The sequence below is a fragment of the Ambystoma mexicanum genome, chromosome 11, assembly GCF_040938575.1.
Source record: "Ambystoma mexicanum isolate Mex_15411 chromosome 11, UKY_AmexF1_1, whole genome shotgun sequence".
NCBI classification, from domain to species: Eukaryota; Metazoa; Chordata; class Amphibia; order Caudata; family Ambystomatidae; genus Ambystoma; species Ambystoma mexicanum.
In genome coordinates, this window is record NC_090934.1 from 628,447,998 (window position 1) to 628,459,766 (window position 11,769).

The window sequence follows — 11,769 nt, forward strand, 5'->3', positions numbered from 1 at the left end:
GCGTGGTCATGCTCCTGTGCCACGTCTTCCATTCCAGGAAGAGCCAGACTCGGACGACAATCTATCTCCCACATAGGTCGGGCTGTGCAGGTGTTGAGCCCATGGAGGTTTTTTTTTTCCTCAGCATCATCGCATGTGGGTGTTGAGCAGCACCCTGTACCTCCCCCCTCCTGGGTGCATCCCTCCTCCCCGGGTCGTATGTGGCCATTTTTTCTTTTTCTTTTAGTTTAGTTAGTTAAGTTTCTGTTTGATAGTTAGTTTAAATAGGTAAAGTAGGTTTTTCATAGTTAGTGTAATTAGTTAATATAGTTTAAGATTGCTAGTCTATTATGCTTTCATGTGACACTGTGATGCTTTGTGGCTTTTGAAAGCATCCACTGTCTGTTCCAGCTGGGCCCTTCAAGCTTGTATGTGTTTGCTGCTTGGGGTCCTTGACTCACATATGCCACTCCTGCTTCCCTTATCCATGGGCTCGCAAGGATGGTTCGGTGTAACAGCATATTACACAAGGGCAATGGACTGTCATATCTGAGGCATGTCTGCTGCTGTGGAACTTGTGTTAACACCCCTAGTGGGGATGATTGGGGTGTAATTGACCACTGTTCTTCTTTTGCTAGATGGGCTGTTTAATGATTCATGTGTACATTCATTGCTATGCATTGTGTAGTATGTTTCTAATCTTTAATGAACATGTGCTTGTTGAAAATCATGCCGTAGATAGTGTGTTCCACACTGTTGCTGTGAAAGACGGACTGATGGTGTGATTTCTGATGTACATCTCTGACATGGTCCACTCATGTAATGCCTGAAGAGACACACACAGATGAATATTAATCATTAATCATGTGTTTCATGGACTTTCTGCAGGGGGATGAGCCTCAAGACCACTTTTGCCAGCAGACATGGGCCATTGGACGTCTGGAATCTGGACACGTTTGGTGGTGCCGACATGCGCATGTGTGCGCAAGCAGAGGCACAGGGATTGCGATCATACATCCAATAAACGATGACGTGTTTCAAGGGACTCCAGGCAAGGTGAGCAGCACAGGGGGGACACAACACAGCAAACCTTCCACCTGGCCAGTTGAACATGCATGCTTAGTAGCAGCACTGACGGTGAGCTTGGACAAATATTGGTGTTGAAGCGCACAATACAGCTCAGATGTGTTGTTGGACTGATGGCTAGTTGATGGGAAAGTTGTCTGGGGCACCTGCATGGGCAGTGGCACATACCCTCCGTTCCACCATGGTCCATTGAGGCACTTGTATTAGCTATGTAGCGTTGCAAGACATGGAATGAAGCAGCTCACAGGGACAGACAGCAAGGGACAGACTTGGGTGCAGTGCATTTCACTTTCAAGTAGAATTTGATACATGCACTGGCTACTTTATTTCAGTCATGGTAGTACAGGACTTGTTCTGAAGTCAGACCTTGCTATATGCGTCTGTCTGCTTACCCTGGGAACATTGCATGTTGTGTGAATCGTGAAAAATTGGTGTTCCATTTGCCACGCACCCACCGGTGCCTGACTTAATGCATTTACTGTGTATGAACCATCACAGGGGTAATGTTACGTATGGGTATGAAGCATCCACACAAGATTGTCTGTTTGTAGAGTATTTTGTTACTTTGGGGCATATTTGGTGGTGTGTTTGTGTGTTTTGGGCATGCACAGATTATTAACTGTGGCTCTCTTTGCAGCATTGAACTGCTCCTGTTACCGGACCGGAGAGTGCGCAGGCAGGAGGCCAGCACTCACCCCAGAGATAAGTTTCTCTTTGACTTACATTTGAGTAATTTGCTGCTATGTGCATGTGAACAAGTTTGGTCTATTTGTGTATGTGGTAATGTGTGTACTACATTTTGGTGCATTCCCTACTTTCCCGTGTCAATCCTACTCCCCTCTCCTGCCCCTCATTCCGGTTATCCAGTATGCCAATGTCTGTGCCGACTGCATATCCCTGACCCTCCTTCCCCACCAGGGTCTCAGAGGCCTGTGTGAGTTAGACCTTGCAGGCACCCAGACCACAGTGGGGGTGGTTGTTTTGTGCCACTCCTGCTCCTGTACACGGGAGCTGTGACAGTAGACATCTGTTTGTGTTGCATCATTCTATCTTATGTACCACACATGGTTCAGATCCTGTTGTGACATTGTTTTACTGTGCTACCTTGGTTGTTAACATCATTGATATGATATGATATGATATGATATGGTATTTGTAACGCGCCTATACACAAGTGATAGTACTTGGCCTTTGTCGCGTACTGCTACTTCAAGTCATCTACTGGAGGCTGTTCTGGTTTGTTTTACTGCCTGCAGGGTATTTGCTTGGCTTCTGTGTTGTGCTGCTTTGAGTTCTCTTGGATTTTGTGCTTTTGCAAATCTAGGTGGACTCTGAGGGTGCTCGCAACTTTTTACACACAAAGGGCCTCATTACAACTCAGGCGGTAAGGGGTTTACGGCAGCGTTAACAGCGCCGACCCTTACCGCCTGATTACGAGGTCCCCTAGCGCCATGGTGCTTTTAACACCTGCTTTTAGCAGGTGTTAAAATCCATGGCGCTAAGGGACCATGGAGTTAATTACGCCACCGTAATTTACGGTGGCGTAATTAACGCCTTCCCCACTCCCATTATGCCCTATGGGGCAAAAATGGGAATGGGGAAGGGTAAATGGGGATTGGGGACTTACCGCCCCGCCTAGGTCGGAATGGGGCGGTAAGTCCGCCAACCACCATGGCGTAAACGTAGTTTACGCCATGGTGGTAAAGTCACGGCCCAGGCGGTAACTTACCGCCTGGGTCGTAATGAGGCCCAAAGTGGGAGATGGTGACAAAGGGGAAGGGTGATCCTGTGGCCAGGTGGAATTCAGGTATGTCGGATGAATAACCAGATGCAGTTGTTCAATGGGTCGTGGTGATTTGTGAGGGAGGAGGGTTGTTTTGTTGTTGATAGTTGCCTTGCCCTGCAGTGTGGTGGGCACCCTGAAATTGTAATTGTGCATTACTAGGTACATGATGTATTCTGCTTATCAATGCCTGTTCATGTGTTGTGTTTACCTTTCAGGTGTGAGGGGATAGTTGTGGTTTGACATGCTGGGGTATGCACATGGTGAATGTTCACATGTGATGTGTAGAGGACAGTGATGGTCACTTGATTTCACATGCATATATTGAGTGCATGTCCCTACTGACCCACACACTCGCACTATGATCCACTACATGTAAAACCACCCTTACATGTCCACGTGAACACTCTGTTTGCCTTCTGGTGCCCACTGTGTCCCTGCAGCGAATTTTCTTTGACCATTTGTGGATCCTGTACATGCCTAATTTTGTTATTTTATGTAGTTTGTCACTTAGATGTGATGCTCAGGGTGTGCATCACACACAATGGCTGTTCACTGTGCTGTGCGCTGAGCAGTGTGTTGCAGGAGGTGGACACGGCACACAGTAGCTGCAGTGTTGATTATGCAATGCACATTGTGCATGTGGACAGGCATTCATTGTTATGTTTCAAATATGACTTTTGGAATGCATTTGGGTATGACTTATTTTGGGTGGGAGGTTGTTGGTCAGTCATTTCATCTGATTCCATGTCAGGCCCATTTACATTTTTCACATGGCAATGTGTACCTTATTGGTACTGTGTTGCTTGCCATGTCATGTTGTGGTTTGGGAGGGTTTGAGTGACATACCAGTGATAGTCATGGCCTGTTTTGCAGGTCTGTGTGATTCACACCTTGCATTTGTGCCTTTTGGTCACACAGGATTGCTTGTGTTTAAGTAGCTAAGGATGCACACAATGTGGCAATTCCATGGCAACAATCTCAGGGTGGTAAGGTTTTGACTGTTGACTGTCTCTTTGTCATCATCGATTGTCACCTGGTATGTGCCAGGCCTGTGTGCACTCCGCAGGGTTGGGAGTTTAGGTGAAAAATCTGGCCACAAGCTGGGACCGGGCTTCGTCGCCACATGGCCTATCCCCTCCCACGGGCAGCTCCTGTGCCTGTGGTTGGGGATGTGGGGGCACCACCATGTCCACTGGTACGCCCTGCCGTGTTGCAACATTGTGCAGGACACATGCTGCCACAATGATCCTGCACACTACTGCGGGTGCATAGAGTAGCTGCCCGCCAGAGCGGTCAAGGGAGCGGAAGCGTGACTTGAGCACTTCGAATGTGCACTCCACTATTGGGCCGCGTTGCATCTTACCTGGGGTGGTGTGGTGGGGTTCCGGATTGGCGTCATCATGTGGTTGCTCAGAGGGTTGGCACTGTCCCCTGGAGAGGTGATAATGGTTGTGATTATTGGGGTTTGTGTATTTGTGTGTGTGTGTGACATGCATGCATGTGCACAGGCATTTGTACTCACCTAGGAGCCATGTGTCACCATGCTGCCCAGCATCCAGGTCCCGGCTCAGGGCGGACATTCTGTATATGAAACTGTCATGGGTCGAGCCGGGGTAGTTTGCATAGACAGAGGTGAAGATTCCCTTTGCATCGCATACCACCTGTACCTTGATGGAATGCCAGTGTTTGCGGTTTCGGTAGATGTGCTCAGTGGCCCTAAGTGGACGTAGGGCCACATGGGTGCAATCTATGGCACCAAGCACTTTGGGGAAGTGTGCCACCCTGTAAAAGTCCTGGACAATGGCCTGCCTTTCTGCGGGTGTTCTGATGGGCGCGCTGTCATGATTGCCAATACCTGGTGTAGGCAGCGTGACTCCGTGGCCTGTGAGACCCCACCCACTATGGCAGTAGTCCGCTGAAAAGACCCAGTGGCCAAAAAATGCAGGACATTGTGCACCTTCTCCAAGGGGCTCAATGCTTGGGAGCAGAGGGTGGGGGATGTTAGGTCATCTTCCCACTCCCTGACCAGGTCTAGGATGATATGGGGGTGGAAACGTATACCTGCCATAGACCTGGTCATCAGGTATCACAAAAATGCTTGTCCGTGGTGAAAAAATGCGTACCCTGGCTATTGTCCTCCTTCTGCGGTGTCCCACGATCAGTGCTGCGACAAATGGGGCATTCATCGTAGCTGTATATACGTGTTTGTTGTTAGCGCGCACGTTTATGCTGTGCGCGGGGACTCTTATGCCTGCCTTCGAGTGGCGGATGCGTTGACGCCTGTGTGCGTCTTTTGCCGTGCGTGGTTTTCCTGTATTCGAATCCATGAATACGGGTTGTTCGCGTGCATGACGGCGTTCCGTGTAGTTCCCTGCAGTACTTCCCCAGTTATGCCTTCTTTTTCATGCGTTGTTCCCCATTCCGCGTGTTACGCCCACTGTTCAGCCCACTTTTGTTGTGTGCGCTGCACTATGTGCGCTTTTGCTGTGCGCAAAGCGCACGCTGTTTTATGATGTGTGTGCCCGCGTGCGCCATGCACGGATTTGACGCACAAGCAGTGTGAAAGTAGCGCAGCGCCTTCCTTGAATCGCACGCGTGCACTTGCTTTCTCACGCTTGCGCCTCCTTGCGCCTGCTTGCGCTGGGATTTTCGGCGCACGTTTGTTCCATGAATCGGCCCCATAATTAGTTCGCCAGTTTCTAGAGTTAATGTTCCACATAATCTGCAATTTCTCAGGAACCTATCAATTCCCAACTTGGCTCCAGTGATCTCAAATGTATTTTGCATATTAAATTTAAATAACAAATATCATCTAACAGTTTTACAGTCAGGATAAGCTGCTTGACACTGCGCATGTTTAGAAGTACTTGTAATGTATGCATTAATTTAATTAGTGGTTCCATTATGTTTCAAATCAATATAAACAATGTTCTCTTTAATAGAAAAGCACTGTCAATTAGAGCTTGTAGTATTAGTCTCCTGCGAGTTTAAGAGTAGATTGTGATATTACAACTGTTTTTATAGGATTGTGAAGAACTCTATGGTAGGACATTTTCTTTAATATACATTGTTTGGATTGCTTTACCATGACTAAGTTGTGTCTGTTTGGAAAAGAGAAATTTTTGGTTGGAAAGTTGTGCAATATATATGCATGTGTTTTGCATGGGATGTTGGGTGTGATTGTAGAGATGAATAGAGTGCTGTTTGATTGTGAGGATGTATATTTGGTGTGGTTTGGAAGGTTGTGAGAGTATGAGTCTGCAGAGGTGTGATGGTGTTGAGTTAGTGAGTAAGGGAGTGGTGGTGTGATTGAATCTGTAGGGACATTGGGCCTCATTACGAATATGGCAGTCCGGAAACAAGGGTGCTGGTAAGTTTACCGGCACCCTTGTTTCCGGGCCACCACACTACAAGTCTGCCTACAGGGGCCATTGCACCCGGCAGGTCTAACCCTGACGGGTGGAACGGCCCCTGCAGGCAGAGTTGTTACGAAAGCACCAGCACTGTTAGCAATGGTGCCAGTGCTTCTGAGTCCCCATTCCCGTGGAGTTCTATGGGACTCCAAGGGAATGGGGACTTACCAAATCCAACGCCTGACTTCTCGCACCTCCGGGACTTGTAATGTCCTGTTGACACCGACAAGTAAGGTTCCGGAAGCAGTGTTTCGGGGTCGGCAGCAACCATCCTGTGGCACCTGTGGGAAACTGCCAACCTCGGAATGAGCACATTCGTGCTGGTTTCAGAAACAGAGTTTGTGTTGCAATGGTGGGGTTTGGATGTGAATGGTAGAATATAATGGCCTAGAGTGAAATAAATGTTGGTTTGCAAAGAGTATTCTAGGGTAGTATGTAGTGGGACTTTGCTGCTGTAATTACATACATATATATGTACAATAATGTACTTACTTTGTTGGATGTGAAGGGTATTCCTTTTTTCGGTTCTTGTCTTCAGTAATGTGCGTCTTTCCTGTAATATTAAAAGAAAGTTAGTCGGGATATGTGGTAATGGTGATGTACTTTTAGTAAGCAAGATTGTTATTTATGAAGGAAGGAGGAGTGGTTGGCAACTTAATTAATAAAATTCGGGGACAGTTAAAAATGTTTGCTTTTAGGAGTATTTTCATGAAAATTAAGAAATGTGTATGTGCATTTATAGAAGCTCTGTAATGTTTTGGAAAAGAGAAGAAAAGTTGATTAAAAAATATTTGTAGTACACTTTTAAATGGCAGTTGGTGTGTGGAAGTTTAATATATTATGACTATATGCATGCTTGCCAACTTGATGAATTCTAATCTGTAGGTGGGTATGTAGTCGTAGATTTTTTGTTTGCATTCTGGGACTTGTAGCCCTGTTTCTCCTATTATAAAAGTTGGAGTACATGTCCCAGAATGTCAAGAAAGAAGTAGGACTTTGTTTTTTTGTAAAAGTGACACAGGGTTGATATAAATGCATACATGTATTGTTTTACTTTCTTCAAAATGCTTCCCCCAAAAAATATTTTAAAAAGCACAGCATTGTATATGTTTATTTGATATACATGCCACAGTTTTTAATCTTGAAGTTAAGTCATTTTTTCCATTGCATTCTGGGACTTTTAGTTTAAATTTTAAAATGGGAGAAGTGGAATTGGTAGTGAGAGCATGCAAAGGAAAAATGAAGACTTAATAAGCACCAATAGATTGGAATGGGTGATGTTGGGATGTATGCATGTGCGGCCAACATATTAAACTGGCAGACACTAAGCACGCTTAAAAATGGTCTAGAAATCTATTTTATCAGTGTTTCTTTTGTTTTACGAAAAAGTGACACAGTGCTGCTGTACATGCAGATATGCATTTTTTAATTTTCATCAAAATGCTTGTAAAAAGAAATATGGCATTCCATTTTGTTTGCTGCTTCATGTGAGCAGGTGATGAATGCTGCACTGCATGGCATTTGCTAGAGTGGTTAACAAAGAGAACATGCTTATTGACAAGCTTGTTACAGGGTAAATATCAGGAACCCTCTATATATATGTATATTTGTGAAAGAGTTGAAGATTTCTTTTTTTTTAATATAAGCACACCTGTACTATGTTTTTTTAGATGCAGATCTTGTTAAATCTAGAAATGCAACAGTAGTTTTTGATGGAAATGCCTTTCAGTAACAGTGGGTATGTACTCTGAGAGTTCAAGTGTACATCGGATGTGTTGAACTGAGATTAAATGGTTAGGTGTAGAGGTTTTGGAAGTGATTGGTGGATGGATGTGTGACTCTCTGAAAGCAGTCAATGAGGAAATGTTGAAAACATGAAAAGGGAAAGTGTAGAAGGGCTATCCCTGTGTTAAAGGGTCTGCGGACACATCCAGGCCTTTTGAGGATGCCTGGCATGGAAAGGGGACTTTGGGGATTAGCCTAATCAGGTTTGCTGGGTGTGATGTACAGGAAGAGAGGCTAGCAGGAGTTTTGTTTTCAGGAGTTGTGAGAGCACTGAACATGGCTATGGCTATGTGTTTGAGAATGCAGACTGTGTGGATTCTAGGGGACTCTTCAATTCAGTCATTAAAGGTGCATACTAAAAATCATGGCATCTTTAGAAGTATTGTATTGGTAGAGGTGGATGTTTTGTGGCATATAGCTTAAACTCGGCAAGCTTGTTTTCATTCTGTGAGAGTATGTCTTACTTTAAATGTCCAGACATTGTAAATGTGCATTATGGAGGGGACAGTTTGGAAAGCAAAAGGGCTCAAAAATAAACTAAAGACACTAAACAACAGGAAACTAGACAAAAGACTGATGAACAACAGCAGTGGTTACCCTGTGTACTTCTTCCCTCCGGGCCTACCAAACACCACATAGGAACATCAAGTGAGCGGGGCCTTATATGGATAGACTAAATTCCTCTAGGAGAAGCCCAGCCTCTGATTGGCTGAACAAACCTCATCAAACAGCTCAAGGCGGCTTGGATTAACTGGATAAACTTGATTAATGAATGTGTGATTTGAACAAAGGTTTGAGGCTCGTGATTGGATGAGGAATCATTGTGCAAGACCTGGGATTCATCCGCGCCAAATGCCCAACTCCCAACTGGGGATAAGGATGGATGCTTCCTACAAGACTTGTGAGGCGCTCAAGGTATTTATTTTGTATTAAGGTTATCCAGCCTTAGTTGATTGTATCCCCAAACGGATCCAGCACCTGTGACACATTTATAGGCAGGACTTCATTTAGGGGTTTCCAGGGGTCACAGCTGGGACACCTTTGGTCATAGCCGCTAGTCCTGCTCTCTCCCTTGCAACCTCTGTATTTAAAGAAGAAAAAATATCTTTTTTTTTTTTAACAGAAGATGCAGGCAGTGGCATAGCAGGGCTTAGGGGCCCCTGTGACCCACAGTCACAGCAACAGCAGTGAAGATGCTGTGAGAGTCAGGCAGAGCTGCCTGCCTTCCACCATGCTGCATGCAGGCATGGTGCTGGTATAGATGAACGCCACTGACTCAGAAAGGGGCCTCAATGGAGAGGTCGAGTACTCGTACGAGGAGCATATGTCCGACTTAGTCCACAGCCTCCTCCTCCTGGAGCTGCACACGCCCCTACTCTGTCTGGGGGGCACGCTGGACTTCAAGGAGTCACACGTTTATGAGATGCACGTAAGAGGGAGAACGAGGCATTCCAGAAATTGATGAGTGCTGTGTGATCCATGTGGACATCTAGGATGTCTATGAAAATGGTCTTGAGCTGCTGTAGACTTCGCTGGCCTCCTCTGTGCATGAGAACACCCCCATGGACACTGCCGTGGGCATCTTCCGAGTGAGAGACAGGGATTCTGGGCAAAATGGACAGGTGCATCTGGAAATATCCCCTCCTGTCACAGTCCGCTCACCCCCAAAGGCCGCCCATGCCCTCCATGCCAATCTACCCCAACAGTGGCCTCTGCCGTGGAGTTTAGGGCAATGCACTGTACACTGTTTGCCGTTAACGACATGTCCCAGGAATCCTGTGACTTCGCTCACATGACTTGTCACACGTTCGGTTCACCGACGCGACCCGGAAATTGTTTGTACATAAGCAATTAGAACTCGCCGTGTGGCGGTCCTTAACCATTGCATTTCGCCCGGCAAGGCAAGCAGTTTTCTTTGTTTTTGGTCTATGTTTATCTCTTCCCGGCTTCCTGAACTCCCTGGCTTCTGCTTACTCTAGACTTCAATTCTGGACTGCCCTTGTCTGCTTCTGGCGCATCGATTCACCTGACGGACCACCCGGCTCCCCCTGAACTAGGCTATTCTCCTTGAACTGCTCCCTCCTCATTCTGGTTGGCTAGCTGGGACTGCTCTGCTTCGCCACAATCCCTACAGATTTTTCACATGTCTGCCCTAAGGATTCTCATAAATGTCCTCACCCTGGATTGCCTTTTTTTTTTTTCACCTGGACTTTTTTATATGAACTTGGATTTTCTTGGGTTTTCATTTACATTTTTGGGCCGTTAGATCAGAAAATCTTTTTTTGGACCCTTCTCCTGTGGGAACTGGACTACCTTCATCCTCCCTAGATTGTTCCCTTGTGTCTTATGGGTCAGGTATCCTTGTGGTGCAAAGGACCTTGTCAGAGTTCTTCCTGGTGCTTTCCTTTTGGACACCTTGACTCTCTGGACTTTCTGACAGGAGCTCGTCAAAAAGGTTCATCGTCTTCATCTTCACCAAAGCAGGTAGGAGTTGGAGTTGGATATTGTTTGAGAGAGGTGTTACTTATCAAAAAATTGCTACTGTATGGGCACCTTAATGTAATGTATGTGTCTTGTCCATCCTTTTAGCTCTGCTGTTGCTCCTGCCTTTTCACCTGAGCCCGTAGTCTGACAGTTGCCCTATTGCTCTCTGCAGGCTGAATCCTCGGAAGGAAAGTCTCCCTGTGAAAGGAGCCCCTGGTCATCATACTCAACTGTGGTTACCAGAGTCGGACCTGATCCTGACAGCCCTTCCTGTAACCCCTTAAATGCTAAAGATGAGTATTTTTACATGCTTGATTAAAGCTCAGCAGTTAAGTGATTAAGGTCAAATCACTGGGTAATCACTACTCGAGGTGACAGTTGAGGCCCTGGACCAGGAGAGCCTTTCCCAATATACAATTGAGCTGCTTGTGACAGACCTGGGTGTCCCACCCCTGCAGGTGCAGAAAACCATTGTGGTCAATATTTCCGTTGGTCAGTGACAACACATCACAGTCCGCTCATCGCTTCATCAATGCCCACATTAAGGAGAACAATGAGCTAGGTTCCTTGCTCTGCACCGTGATCACATCGGACCCAGAAGAGTGGGAGTACTCGGGGATCACCTACTCCATAGAAGAAAGTCACATTGCAGGCTCCCCGGCCTCGTCCTACATTTACATCAGCTCCAACAACGGCAACATCTTCGCCCAGCGCTCCTTCGACTATGAGCTTCTCCAAATCGTGCAGATCACAGTGGGGGCATAAGACGCTGGCTCTCCAAAGCTGAGCTCCAATGTAATGGTGGTCCTTTATATCCTGGACCAGAATGACAATGCCCCCATGGTGCTGTACCCCAAGCCTTCCAGCAAGATCACAGTGGAACAAGCCATTAGCCAGGCCTTCCCGTTGGGCTACTTGGTCTGGAAGGTCACGTGGTGGATGCAGACTCTGGCCACAATGCCTGACTCTCCTACAACTTTCTGCAGTGCACTGACTGACCCCTCCTTATTTCGGATATCACCATACTTGGGGGAGCTGAAAACTGTCAGGGTGTCAGGGCTGGGACAATTGGCAGTGTTTTGGGGGTTTTGGGAGGAGGTAAAAGGGCCCTGGGGAGTCCCATCACCTTGTCCAGGCGTGTTCTCCTTCCGTTTTGCAGGAAAAAGGCCTTTTCGGGAAGGAGAACCGCCCAGGGACTACATTACCCAGCAGGCCGAGCACATCACGGGCCTGCTG

At 46.6% G+C, this 11,769-nt stretch overlaps 1 pseudogene; it reads left to right on the forward strand.

The window, feature by feature from the left end:
• The first annotated feature begins 9,310 nt into the window (after positions 1–9,310).
• On the forward strand, positions 9,311–11,531 carry LOC138505027 (protocadherin gamma-C5-like; annotated as a pseudogene).
• The last annotated feature ends 238 nt before the right edge of the window (positions 11,532–11,769 follow it).